This window comes from Pinus tabuliformis, chromosome 4_1, assembly GCF_031772625.1.
Source record: "Pinus tabuliformis cultivar Carrire ecotype Pingquan chromosome 4_1, CPIR1, whole genome shotgun sequence".
Classification (NCBI taxonomy): domain Eukaryota; kingdom Viridiplantae; phylum Streptophyta; class Pinopsida; order Pinales; family Pinaceae; genus Pinus; species Pinus tabuliformis.
The window spans coordinates 294,823,518-294,837,651 of NC_142303.1; positions in this window are offsets into that span (position 1 = coordinate 294,823,518).

Sequence of the window (14,134 nt, forward strand, 5' to 3'; positions counted from 1 at the left end):
GAAAATTTGAAGGGTTTGAATTACTATCTCCCAAATGTCACATAGGCTCCTTCCATGTTTTCCTAAAAATTATACATCCAAATAACCAATGACCAAACGTATAAGTAATGGTCTCAAGACATCACATCAGTGTATAAATGTTGTTGAAGCACTCCATAAGCTAAATGGCATAATCAACAAATCATGCAATCCTTGCATTATTTTGAAATTAGTCTTCCAAGTATCATGCTACCCACAAAAATAGATGGAAAACAGAGCTACCAATATCTAGGAATAACCAAATATCAAGAAAAGTGTACTTACATTCGTTCCAAGAATTTATATATGCTACAAACATTAGGAAAATTAACAATTTAATATAAGATCGAGCAATCAATGGTCACCCATGTTATTTTGCTTCAATAAAATGTTTTTCAAATTTTTCCTTAACTTTGTCCCTGGTCATTTATTCCAAATAATAGAGTAATTATGATGCAACATTTCCACATTTAGATAGTTTCCACATGCACATGCTATCCCAAAGAAATTTCTTATTTATAAAAGGCCTCCAAGACACACAACCTTGAATTAATAATCATTCATGTCAGAGGCAACATTGTGCACCTCTTCACAAAGGGAAAGATTGTTCCAAATTGAGTACAAGTAAAACTATATTTTAGAATTGTTATATCTTTGGAAACAATGGAGAAATTCCATAATTATAATTGCCATAAAATATAGAATCACTTAAAATCATCTTAACTGGGATAAAGGTACATGCTATCATGAACAAAATAATACAATCTTTTTACAGGATCTAAGAACTTTGATCGTCGAACTTTAGAGGGGAACAAGAACTACTTCCTATCGCCTCCTTTTGACCAAGTGCTCCCAACCAATCTCTTTACCACAGTCACCACACGTAACTTTACCAAGGAGCTTCACTTCACTTTGAAGCAGGAGATTTGCATGACTCTTGTTATTACATTTCTGAGTCGTATTGTGTACTGGGCAATGTCACAGTTGTACAATCTCTGCTCCATAGGATGAATCTTGTTATTAGATTTTTGGTTTATGCCCTGTACTATAACTTTGTCTGCACTATTGAAATTTTGGTCATTAGCATGATTCCTGTTACTCCTACAAGTGTTTTCCAAAATAGCTTTAGCATACCCTCAAAATTCATGGTAAACTGACAAGTGGTATAGTGGTTTTATATCTAAAATACATGAATGGCATGATAAGCATAATACTGTAGCTTTGAGGTTATGCATGGCTAGTCATACTAATTGGTATGTCTTCCCAAAGTGTCAGTAGTAGCATTTGCAATAGCAGCTTCTCAAATTATTGGAGCTCTTTTGATGCTGAGATCCATTCATCATGAAGGACACAATCCGTTCTCTCTAGGCATTTCTTCTATGGAGGAACAACTGCAAGTTATTCATCTTGCTAGTCCAGTACTTCTAAAACTGATGTCTAAGGTGGAATTTTACACATTTATTATATACATGGGTACTTCCTTGGGAGAAATTACACTTTTAGCGCACTAGGTCATGATTGGGATCTATTTTATGTGCATTGTTTCTGGAGAACCTTTGGCACAAACACTCAATTATTCATGCCTAACTTGACTTCTAATGTTAACTACAACATAAGTATGGCACAATAGTTTCTTCACTCACTACTCATTGGAACAAAATTTGTATTTTCATTAGGATGTATTGCTAGAACAATGCCATAGTTCTTCCCCCAAATATATACAAGAGATGCAACCATTATTAATCAAATGTGAGGAGTAATAGTGCACTTTTTTCTTAGTATGTTGATTACACCACCCACACTAAGCCTAGAGGGAACATTATTGGGAGGAAGAGATTTGAAATACCTTAGCTTTAGCATGGTGCCATGCTTTTATTAGAGGGTGCATTTCACTTCCACTCTTAAACAACATCGGTTTTTTTCTCTTGGGAAGCTGGTGGAATGTTTTCCTTACACAACAACATGCATACTGATGCTTGGTCTCTAGGTTCATAGGTCCCTACTCAAAGGCTTAATTAGTGGATGATGTTGCAAAAATACTCAACTTGGACAACCATCACAAGGCAATTCCTCAGCCCACAATCTTTCCATCCCTGACATATGGAGTATAAACATTTAGCCCTTGACATGTCCAGGGTCAATTGTTTTAGGTGGAGTTGTGGCTGAAACCAGACTCCATCCTAAGGAATACTGGAGCAATAATATAAAATTAGATTTTACCCATTGTGAACTCTCTCACCTCTCAAATACTACAACAACATGACATTGGTCACTTTCTTAGTTCTCCTAAACAGAAGCTTGAATTCTAGAAGCTTGAATTCCAGTTTTGCCTGTTTTCTTTTTTCTGTCTCTGTTATTTGATAATACTTTCCATGTTCTTTTATTGAATCACTGAAAACATATTTGTTTTCTATTCTGATTCTTTTATATTCCCTAATATTAAGATTCGATAATAATCACTTTATTAGACTGAAAACGATTTCTTTTGGTTCATTGTCTACTTTGTTGTAGATTTTGTTTTCATAAATAGGTACTTTCTAGGAGCAGCTACAAGTGGTATTGGAGAAACCTTTTTTGTCTAGTCAAAGGAACTTCCAAATACTTGGGAGGACTGATAATCCAAGAAAATAAAAGTGTGGTAATGTTCATTCAATGTGATCTGGAGAAGGTCATCGATGATATACATTCTACATGGATTGTACTAATATGTCTAGAAAGATAGAAACTCAAGAAACTGGATATTAAGAACTAACATTAGAGGCAAAAAGTAATGGGGTTTATGGATGCAAATTATTGGATATTCATGGAAAAATGGTTGAGTGATTAATAAAGGTCCTGACCAAGTGTTATTTAGAAGAAAAATGGCATCCTGAATTTTTTAATGGCTGGTCTTTATTGCCTTAGAGTTTAGTTAAAACATCAAACATATTTTCATTATGGATCATACCATGTGACAAAGACATTTTACTGCTATCAGAAATTCAGAATGGAATGAGTTGCATTTGTATCATCACTATTTCCACCTAAAGAGGGATGACGACTTTAGTGGAGGCTAATAGACTATGATATGATGCACTTGGTGACATATTTTTCCCTTTCTACATATTCTGATACATGTTCTTCCATAGAGGAGAATCTTCTGATGTATTTCACACTTCACTAGGAAAAACTACATATTTGGAGGTGTTTCTCACCACTTGGCGCCATCTCACATTACACGAGTCATTTCTACATATTTGGAGGCATGACTCATCTTCTAGTGGGATTTATAAAGTAATGGGGAGGTTTATATAGAGCGTCATTCATGAGATGGTGGAAAGTGACATTTAAAACTCTTCTTTGAAGGTCAAAGATACATCTTAGGAGGAGCACCCATCATCTTAGAATATTTTTGGAGGAGTGTCACATGCACCAAAGAAGAGGAACACTCCAATATAGAAAGTCTCTATGGGTTTTCAAAGAAAATAAAGGCATGGTGAAATGCCAACATACCTTATTTGAGAAAATTCCATAGCTAGAGAGAAAACACATGGTACCTATGCATTATTTAAAGAAGGATTATAGCATAATTTGAGGAGAACTCCACCTTTTCTTGAGTTCTCTTGCTATTTTGTTAAGAGTAAACTTCTAGATGGTCATTCTTGAAGACCACCCAAGTGAGGAAGGTGACACATGCTAGCAAGGAAGTATCTAGGACATTCCCCAATCCTAAAGAAGAACCTCTATGAGCGCTCTCCTTCAAGGATGCTTCCATACCTTATGTATATTTTAGAATTATGTTTTGGAGGAAAAGGGGAATCCATAACTTTGTAGAGAATTCATGATAATATTTTCTTAGAAAGTGGTTGATGAAAGAAGCTACAAAAGGAGGAGCACTTCTCATTTGCAAGGCATGGTTGGATGAATGGGATTTTACCTCCAAGCTTAATTGTAGATCTCTTCATAGAAAGAAGTTAAGGGTCAAGTTTAATGTAGGGTTTCTCCATTTCTTCATTTTTTTGCATGGACAACCAGGATTTTGCAAGTATTTCCATTGTATGTTGTTGCTATAATATTATTTGTAGAAGGGAATTATTGCTCCAATAAGAGGATGTTAGGACTAAGGTAAAAACCTCTCCAACTCTTTATGTAACCTCAGATGGTTGAAGAAATTTTCTACTGGAATTCTCTGGTTATAGTTGTTCATTCATAGTTTGATGTTTGTTGTAACTAAGAAATTAGGTTAAGTGTGGTATGTTCTGGCTTCTTGATCTCGTGGTGAAATTAGATTTGAAGATATGATATGTTGTTAGTTGACCATTCAATTCAAATGTCATCAAACAAAATCTACTTCATCTAGGGTTTCATTTGTGGTGATTTGTCTATTGTTCATGGTTGAAAATTATTACTTACTAGTGATTTCATGGTTGTGACAGTGCGTTGGTTTTGGTAGTTCACTATCACTTTATTACCTAATACCTAAACTTGAAGGTATCTTCATACTACAAATTTGATTTTTATATATGATGGTAACTGAGGGTCCTCATTTTAATAAATGAATTTCTTAATTGAGGTGAATGGATGAGCACATCAGGGGCCATGGTCCACACTGCATGGCATGCATATTATCTTAGCAAGGGCATTTGAAAAAACTATTCATTCCATTGTCCATGATCCTGACTATATATATGTTTAAAATTAAATGATCTCTTTCCAGTTCAATCTCATGCATATTTTTACTATTTTTTCACTAGTTTGATTCTGTTTTATTTCTATTTGCTTTAGGTTCATATTTTTTACATGTAGGCTAGTTTAGTTAGTTTTTTTAAGGCTCGTGTGTTATGCATGTAGTGGGTCAAAAAAATTGAGATTTGTAAATTTCCATGGTTGGAATTGTTTCTTTTGTTTTAAATTCATTTTCTTCTAGGCCTCATAGAAAATGCCAGCTTGTAATGCTAAATTGTTATTATGCAAACCTTTGGTTCCTTAGAATAGCAGTCAAAACAAAATCATGTGGTGGTTCAAAAATTGCTTGATTTACAAAATATTCCCCCTCAGAGTTCATCTCAACTTCAGAAATACCCAGAAGTGCAGCCTCAAAACTGGACATAGGTTCAAATGGAGTCTAAACTCATGGAACCTCCACCCATTAAATAAATGAAGTAAGATTCTCAAGCACAAAATCAACACCAAGAGAGGCAACAAAAGGATTAGATTCAAGGACAACAACAATTACAATAGCAGGACCACCAGGAACGACAAATGCCATTTGTTTCTCCACTTCAACCAGAGGCACAATAGCTCAAGTCTAATGCTAATATTGAATGATTCATGCAAGGAGACTCTTTCTGGCACTGTAATGCTACTAGTGAAATTATCTAGGTGTGTTTCTATTAAATGGATGCTTGTCAAAACTGTTTGTCATGATTTCATATGGATATATGCATATGGACATGTCTACAATGCTAGAGAAAAAATAGTCAAAAGGAAAATATTTAACCTGTGTTTTAAATTTTTGTTAAAATGGTGGAAATCATCATGTTGTTTGTGATGTTTGGTGATTTCAGATTTCCTTATAGTTGATATTTTTGATTAATACCCTTGCTTCCATCTAGCATCACAATTCATCACTGGAACAGTTTCACAAAAACTTTCAGGGAACCAACTCAACATAACTTATAAAGGAAGCCAATTTTCTTATTGGAAAAATTAAGGGAATAGGGAAACTTTTTTGAATGTTTAGTTAAGGTGCTTGCGGTTACATTATTTTCTTCCATGAGAACTATCTTTATATTCCATATGAGCAGGTTATATTATTTTCTTCCATGAGAACTATCTTTATATTCCATATTAGCAATTTACATGTTTCAGTCCTCAAGGGACTATTGAGACTCAACAACACGGCTCCAAGCCATTACAACAAAGCTCATCATGTCACTTTCCAAATTGAACCTGGGTGGGGAGAATTACAATATTTCCTCCCAACCACCTGAGATAAACCCAATTAACTGCTTGTGCTTACATTGTCTTGATATTTGTCAATTTAAAAGTATTTTGTGCCTCTTACTTGCATTGCCTATGAATGGTAAAATAGTTTAAACTATGCTTAGTCATATGGATGTAGGGTTTAACATCATAACAATGTACAACATGAAGGTAATATTTTCAGCTCTAGTTAAATTTGACGTCTCTCATTGATAATTAACATTGTAACATGCTTGTGAATGTGCATTCAAAAGAGGATTTGTTATTCTATATGTGTTTATTTAACCTTTTTCTACTTTGGAGATGTTGTTGTCTGAGTGTTATTGTTCTTTTAATCTGCAACTATGGTCTTCACACATGCAAGACCTTAGCCTTTGTGAAGATGGTGATCATTGCAATGATTTTAACATGTCTGATGTTGATCTCAAATTTGAAAACTATGAAGACATATTTGTTGGTTCCAAAGATCAAACTGTATTCTTCTTCGAGGATGTAGGAGCATATTGTTCTTCCACATAGATGAATGTTTCTTTTGCTGATTCAAGTGACCACATTGAGAGTGCCCCTAAGGTTTAATTACTTATAACCACATATTGTGTGAACCAATGATTGATAAAATTATTTTGTTGGTATTAGTTCTAGTGCATGCCTATCCCCTGTAGGTTGTAATTGTACATGAAAGGGTCATTCTTGTCATCTGTAGCTATGGATTGGAAAAACATATTTTCCTTCGTTGTCCAAATCTGTGTAACATTGTAACCTATTATAAATGTAATTAGTGAAAAGACAATAATGACAATGATGGATGTTGTCTAAGGCTTCCTTAAAGTTACAAAAACAATTTAGCATAAAATACTTCTCTAAAATGTTCTATAGATTATATCAATGTTGTTCTAGTAGTTTTGTTGATTATATCAATATTCTAAAATTCTTTATGATACTTTCATTAGTATGAAGACAATTGGAGGCTTAGGGTTGAATCTAGTGTTGACATCGAAGACTCAACATCCTACAGATATTAATGGATCATCTAATATATTAGAGGCTTGTGTTTGACATAACTATACATGGATCGGTAGGTCATGTCATAAACACATCTTTGCTAGCCTCCTATTGCATTGGGAGAAAGTGCACATGTTTGTTTCCTCCCCTTTTCTTTGCCCTGCCTTTTGACCCTACTCCTACTCTTAACCCTACCTCCTATCAAGTTGAGAATGTTGTGGATGTGTTTCACTACTCTCTCTTTATTTCCTTTTAAAGTCTTGTTTAGATCCATGTAACCCAATTTATTAAAATATTTGTTCATTGAGTGATTGGTTTTTTGGGGGTTGCCTAATTTGAATGGATTATGATCTGTGCCAGTTTGTTAATTTCGATTCTAAATATTATGGAAACAAGACAACTAGAATTCATGTAGGAAAGTATTTGTATTTTTAGAGCTAAATTTATGCATATTTGTAATAATTGGGTTGGGGATGAATGATAGAGGTAGTTTGTGAAGAATCTGGATTGTGGATATCTATTCTATTGTGCATTGTTGCATTTTGTTGTTTAATACAATTTAGACAATGTTTTTTTGGATGTGATTTATTGTGGCATCTTAATTTTAAGTAGCCCTGCCTCTTAGGCATCCCCATATAAGATTTACCATTGGAAGTTTGAGACATTTGCATTACCAACTAAAATTTTTACAAAATAGCTTATGATCCTTGTCAACATTGGATAACTCCAAAGTTGGTATAAATCTAAGCAAGTACTTTTCACTTAGAAATGCTCTAATTATCTTATTATACTTGAAATGTGTGTGCATTTAAAAATTTCATTAACTTTTCATTACTAGCTTCTCAATGTTAGCTATGTTTTAAATTATTAGTTTGACCCACATAGAGAGATTAATTGTTGTAAAATTATTTGCAGGTCGAACAAAAGGGTTGTATAGGGATTACATTTGTCCACAAGTGGACTTTTCCTTATTCATCATCTCAGGAAGAACAAAATGCAACGTAGATAGCAGTTGATTTCATGCTCGAATGGTATTACTTGTGTTTGGTTTTAGGTCCTTACACTTTAATATAAGATTCTTTTGTGGTTAGTTTTTTTTTTGGCTTTTGTTATGTGCATAAATTTTCTATTATCATTTTTCCATATTTGTTTACAGTGCTTTGTTCCACCATTACTTTTTGTATGGCAGGTTTATCGATCTAGTAACATCAGGGGACTACCCATTTATAATGAGAGATAAGTTTGGTGACCATTTTCTAAGGTTCATTGAGCAACAATCTCAATAGTTAAAAGGATCCTTTGACTTCCTCAGAATGAATTATTACACAAGTTAGTACATTTTCATACATGTAATTTACAAGCCAACTATCATATATTATTTATTATATGTTGTCTTTTTCTTTCCATTTGTTTTCACTAGTTATCTACATCATGAGCTTTTTAGCATGTAACTTAGTTGACATGATTGTGCTTAAGCTTTCTCTGAAGGTTGAATACTCAGTTACTAAGGTGTTCTTTTCTATGGTGATGTTTTATTTGCTTTGTTTATACAGGTCATTTGGCCACATAATGGCCATGATTGCCCAACTGAAGAAAACTTGTTCGAGTTTCTTGCTTTTATGGGGGAAAATGGCATTGACATTCCTAATGTTGAGGTATATGTCGCATAAATATTTTATAGTCTACTTTAGTTTATATTCAAGTCTTCATCATCTTTCATGTCTTATACTCTGCATTGTATCTTCTTTCATTTTCAGGAGAGGAGCTCAATATTGATGGTAAGAAACAATAATTGAAGAAAGAGGAGAACAATAACACTGGAGTGACAATTGCAAAACGAGAGAGAAGAGAATCAGTCTAGTGATACCTTTAGAGACAATATCCTGCATAAGACACACACATAGAGATTGATGGTCAAGTCTTCAGAGTTGGTGAATTCACTTGCATTTCCTTGACAACACAGTGATAATGTTTTGAAGTGTTGAAACAATATTTCATTTGTAAATTTTAGTCCAACCAATATTATGTTGGAAACTCATACTGTAATATTTGACATTTTATATAATAAAATTTATATGGTTGAAATGATTTATATTTTCACTTCATATTATTTAGTATCATATGTAACTTTGTGTTTTCATATTAGATGAACCTGCACATTGTATGACATTTTTTTTTTTAATTTACTCACAAAATCATACTAGCTAATTTATGTTGATTAATAATGAACACATAAAATCAATCTAAAGCTATTAAATTAGTAGTTTATATTTATTAATGATGACCAAAAATAACATGAATATATGACTAAATTAGTCATTTATAATGATTATTAATGAAATTAAATGAAATGAATAGAAATTACTAAATCAATTGTTTATATAATGCATATGAAACTACCAAAAAAATTTAAATGACTACTACAAATGATAAATTTGTGATTACAAATGACGACTAAATTTTTCATATATACAACTATTAGTATCTAATTTAAAGTATCTTATAACATGACTGAAATTTAGTCATATTTCTTTGGTCATTAATTGATTTCAAACGATGACTAAAATTTTCATATATATGACTATTAATAGCTAATTTACAATATCTTATAACACGACCAACCTTTTGGTCATATTTCTTTGGTCATTAATTGGTTTCCTCGAGTTATTATATAGTAATATATTTTGTTGTATATTTGGTCATTAATTGTGTCAATTAATGACTAAATCAATGACTAAATTAATGACCAAATTTATGACTAAGGATACTACTAGATGATAAAATTGAGACAACTAATTAATGACTAAGCTAAAAATGACTAAAAGATGGCCACGTTATAAGATACTGTAAATTAGCTTCTATTGGTCACCAACTGAAAAATGGTCATTTATATGAAAATTTTACTCATTTTTTTAGTAATTAACTAGCCATTTTGTACTAGTGTAAGTGCCCACACAGTCGATAGGGAAGGGAAGTATGGACCATATGAGTAAGGAATGAGGCCCATGCCACACCTTGCCTCATCCGATGTGTTGGGAAAGTAAATACAAAAATTAAAAGAATAGTAAGGAAAAAGGAAAACAAAAAAGAAGGGGGTGGGTAAGTGAAAGAAAGAAAATTTGAAGCACATGTAGAACATGCAAAGAAAGAAGAGAAAGCAGAGAAGATAACAAAGGAGAAGGAGCCTTAGAGTAACACATTTGGAGAAGAAGAAGCTTTGAGCCAATGCCTTTTACTAGGATGTCATTCAATGTAAATTCATTGTGGATAAGGCTTGTATGTTTGTGTGGTATTGGCCAATGGAGACATGATGGCAATATTTATTCACTTATTCTTCCTAGAAAGTTGATAAACCGCTTAGATTTTGTTGTCTGAGCTAATAAACCAACTATATAGAGATATAACATTCTCTTAGAACTGATTATAACCCTTTTGTGCCTTGGATAAGTCCCTGGGATTGATTTTAGAGAAGAAAAAGAGTCACTATGTGTTATGAAGAATTTGGTATCTACGGATAAATACTAATTCCGTAGATAAGTAGCCATATCTAAAACAACAATTTAAAGCACTTTAACATTTTTCTATAAACAATAGATAAGAAAAAGAGAATTAGAGGACCTACTTGTACTTTCACTTTCCTCTTGCCTCCTTTTGTATCAGTCCTGTCACTCCTTCCCATACTTAACACGCTTGAGAAGTACCTGTAAACATCAACAGAAGACAAAGATGTAATCAAAGAAAAAGATCTATTGATTACAAGTAAATGGAATCAGATACACTCACACATATAAGCATCACATATGAAGATAACATATGGAAAAAGGTGTAAATACTTTATTGAATAGCAGGAAGAATTACAACCATGAAGCTTGATTCGAAGTCACTCCCCCACCTTTGGTTCCATCCACATCACATCATAAGCATGACAATTTGGCAGCATAACAATGCTTACAATAGTCTCAATTCTCAAACTAACATTATCTCCTTACATTTCATCAAAGTCCAGCCCCTGATAACTTAGATGAGTGCTCAATTTATAGGAAGAGGAGGAGGTTTTGTCATCAATGAGGGTATTGAATGGCCTTCCATAATTATAATTAGTTCTATGGTGGAAGGGATGAGAGGATAGGAGGTATCTTAACTCATTCCTCATCCATTTTCGAGCTCATAGGAGATTATAAGTGTGGGAATCTTCTAGAAGACTCCAAAAGACAAGAATATTTACCAAACCCTATGTAAATTTCTCTCAAACTTTCCCACTGCAGGTTAAAGAGGGCCTAAGTGCTCTGCAGAGCACCCTAGCATGGACTTAATGACTCTGCAGTGGACCATTGCATGGGCCTACCTATGTTGTTCCCTCTAGAGGTCATTTCGGGATGTCTTTAGGCCATGAAACTGTTTGGGAAGGAGGCATTCAAAAGGTTTACTTGTTTAGGTATGTAGCAACTGAAATTAGGGTTTGATGAGCCCTAAAACACTGATCTAGATGATGGGAGTGATGTGCCCAAATGGATATATAAAAGCTGCCCCCTAAATCATGAAGTCAAAAATGTTAATGTCAAGTGCTTTGCTTTACGATGTGATGAGGAGGTTCCAAAGTAGTTGGTGACCTGCATCGATTACAATACATAATATCATAATATTTTTAATTTTTCTCATTAATCACTAAGGGAAGGCATACCCATGCTCAGCATATAAACTTTCATTACAGGTACATAGACAGTCATCTATAGATATAGACCCATGATTGGAATTACCATCAATGTAAAGCCATTGTACGGATCATTTGGTACATTTCCTGCAATCGCATCCCGGATCGATGAAACTAGATATGGGATCTATCTCATTCAATCGTTCACTCAAGTACGATTCTAACCATGTGAATATGTGATCTGAAGTTGAACATGGGAAGACACCGTCTAATTACCACCCAATGATGTAAGTCATTAACAGACGCGAGAGAAATCACCGATAATGATAATGATCCTCAAGGTACTACAGTACTTCCTGCATGGTGTGAATGGATGTTTTGATGTCGAACACCATAAAAATTCTCTCGGTAGAAGGCCAATGATGTCAACCTATCACCAGAAGCGAGAAACTTGCCATTGATGCATGCAAGCCTCAAGGTACTGAAAGGGTGTTTCTATGTCAACTTCTTGGATAATGAGCTGATGTCGACAAGGAGAGAGTCATCGCAGGAGGGCCTTGATGTATACCACATCAATGACATGAAATGAGTGTAATGATTTTGGAGATGAAATTTGACTGATGACACAAGGTTCAGGAATATCGGACATGGAAATGAAGGCTTATGAGTATTGCAAAGGATGAATTTTAACTGAAGGTCTTCTCTTGAACATGTCAGCAACACTGAAATCAATTGGTAGCATTGACCCAAAACAAAGTGATGGATGGTGTGATAGATCGACGGTATGATAACCATCAAGCTGATAACCCAACCCAAATAGTCACGGAGATGAAGTGAAAGTGTCATGTTTAAGAGTGACCTACTACCAAAAGTGGTTTACCCCTTTTCCCATTTTCCCCAGTCATTGTTGACTAGTACCTCTTTTTTTTTATCAAGCTTGAGGAGGATAACATATTCTTGTTGTATAATTTCACCCTTCGGGTGAATCCATCGCTATGTGATGTTTTAATGAGTCTACTGAAGGTGAAATTTGGCCTTGTCATGATTGACAAGTTTGTCACTATTTGATGTTTTAACGAGTTTAATGACAAAGATAACTCGGTCCTTTTCATGTTTAGAGAGTTCTAAAAGGGATGAAAAGAAAACTCCACAAGTTCCTTTTGGTAGATTTCTCTCTCAAGCCCGAAAAAGCGTAAAACAATAAGAGAGAACCTATTAACCATGTTCAGTCAACGTATTCCTTTTTTGTAAATAATCTATCTCAACCCAAAAAAGGGTTAAACTTATACTGAGTAGATGTCATTTCCAATCCGTTAACAAGCTGAAAAGGAAAAGCACTTGGAAATATTTTCATATTTAGAGAGTCTGAAAGAGCTGAAAGAGGACTCCAAGGGGGTTCCTTTCTAGATGTTTAACAGAGCTCAAAAAAGAGATAAAAGTATGCTTGTGGTAAAAGATACAATTTACAATCGAGCACGTCAAATTCTGTAACTCAGTTGTAAAAACTACTCAAAACATCACCAAATGGATTAAAATACATGTTTCATGACTAAAAATAGGTAAATACTAAATTTAATTCAATTAATGAACATGAAATAAACATAAAACAAGTATTTACCATGTCATTTTTAGCATTTGATATTTACCATTTAGTTTTGTGCTCTAGGCTAGTTTTTTACCTTGAAATTCAACAGCTAATTGCGAGAGATTATGTGGACCATTTCTCATGCCATACAGACTATGTAGGGGATATACCCCTCCTCTTTCTTTTCATGTCACTATTTTATTGTTTCATGCAATTTTTAGGGTTTTTTGGGGCCTCTGGGTTAGATTTTTTCGCCCTGGGATCAGCGTAGGCTTGTATGTTGAAAACTGCACTGAAGAGCACTTAGATAGAAGGTTTCTTGCTTTATAGTGCATTTTCTCCTTGCATGGGCTGTGCTGGGGGAGTTTTCCAAACTTGTTTCACCTATTTGCTCCAAAATTTGTCCTGTTTTTTGCATGGAAGGGATCCTAATTAAGCTTATGGTTTTATTTCATGCTTTCATTGGATTAGAATGACTATTACTTAGCAAGAAAGAGAGAATGAAGAATAATACATGATTTCCCTAAATAATCCAGGTACGGTTGAGTCCCTAAAAAACGGTGGGTTGTCCAAATACTTTAGGTTGTCCAGAATGAGGCAACCAATAGAACTATTCCAGTTCCTAGTTCATGCATGGGATCCGAAAGATTAGGATTTTCACATAGGGGACAAAGTGGTCCCTTTTATGATCGATGATGTTTACTTTCTTACCAGGTTGTTGAGGCAAGGTGCCCCCATCTCACTTTCAGGATTTTCCCGTGGAGGTGAATCGGTGAGGGATTACATTCGACAGTTTTGTCGACCAGGTACACAACCTAGCAAGGATGGGAAAACAAACATCAGGGATCTAAGTGATTTTCCTTTGAGAACTATCCTTTTCACTATTGAAAATTTGGCTAGATGTGTGACACTTC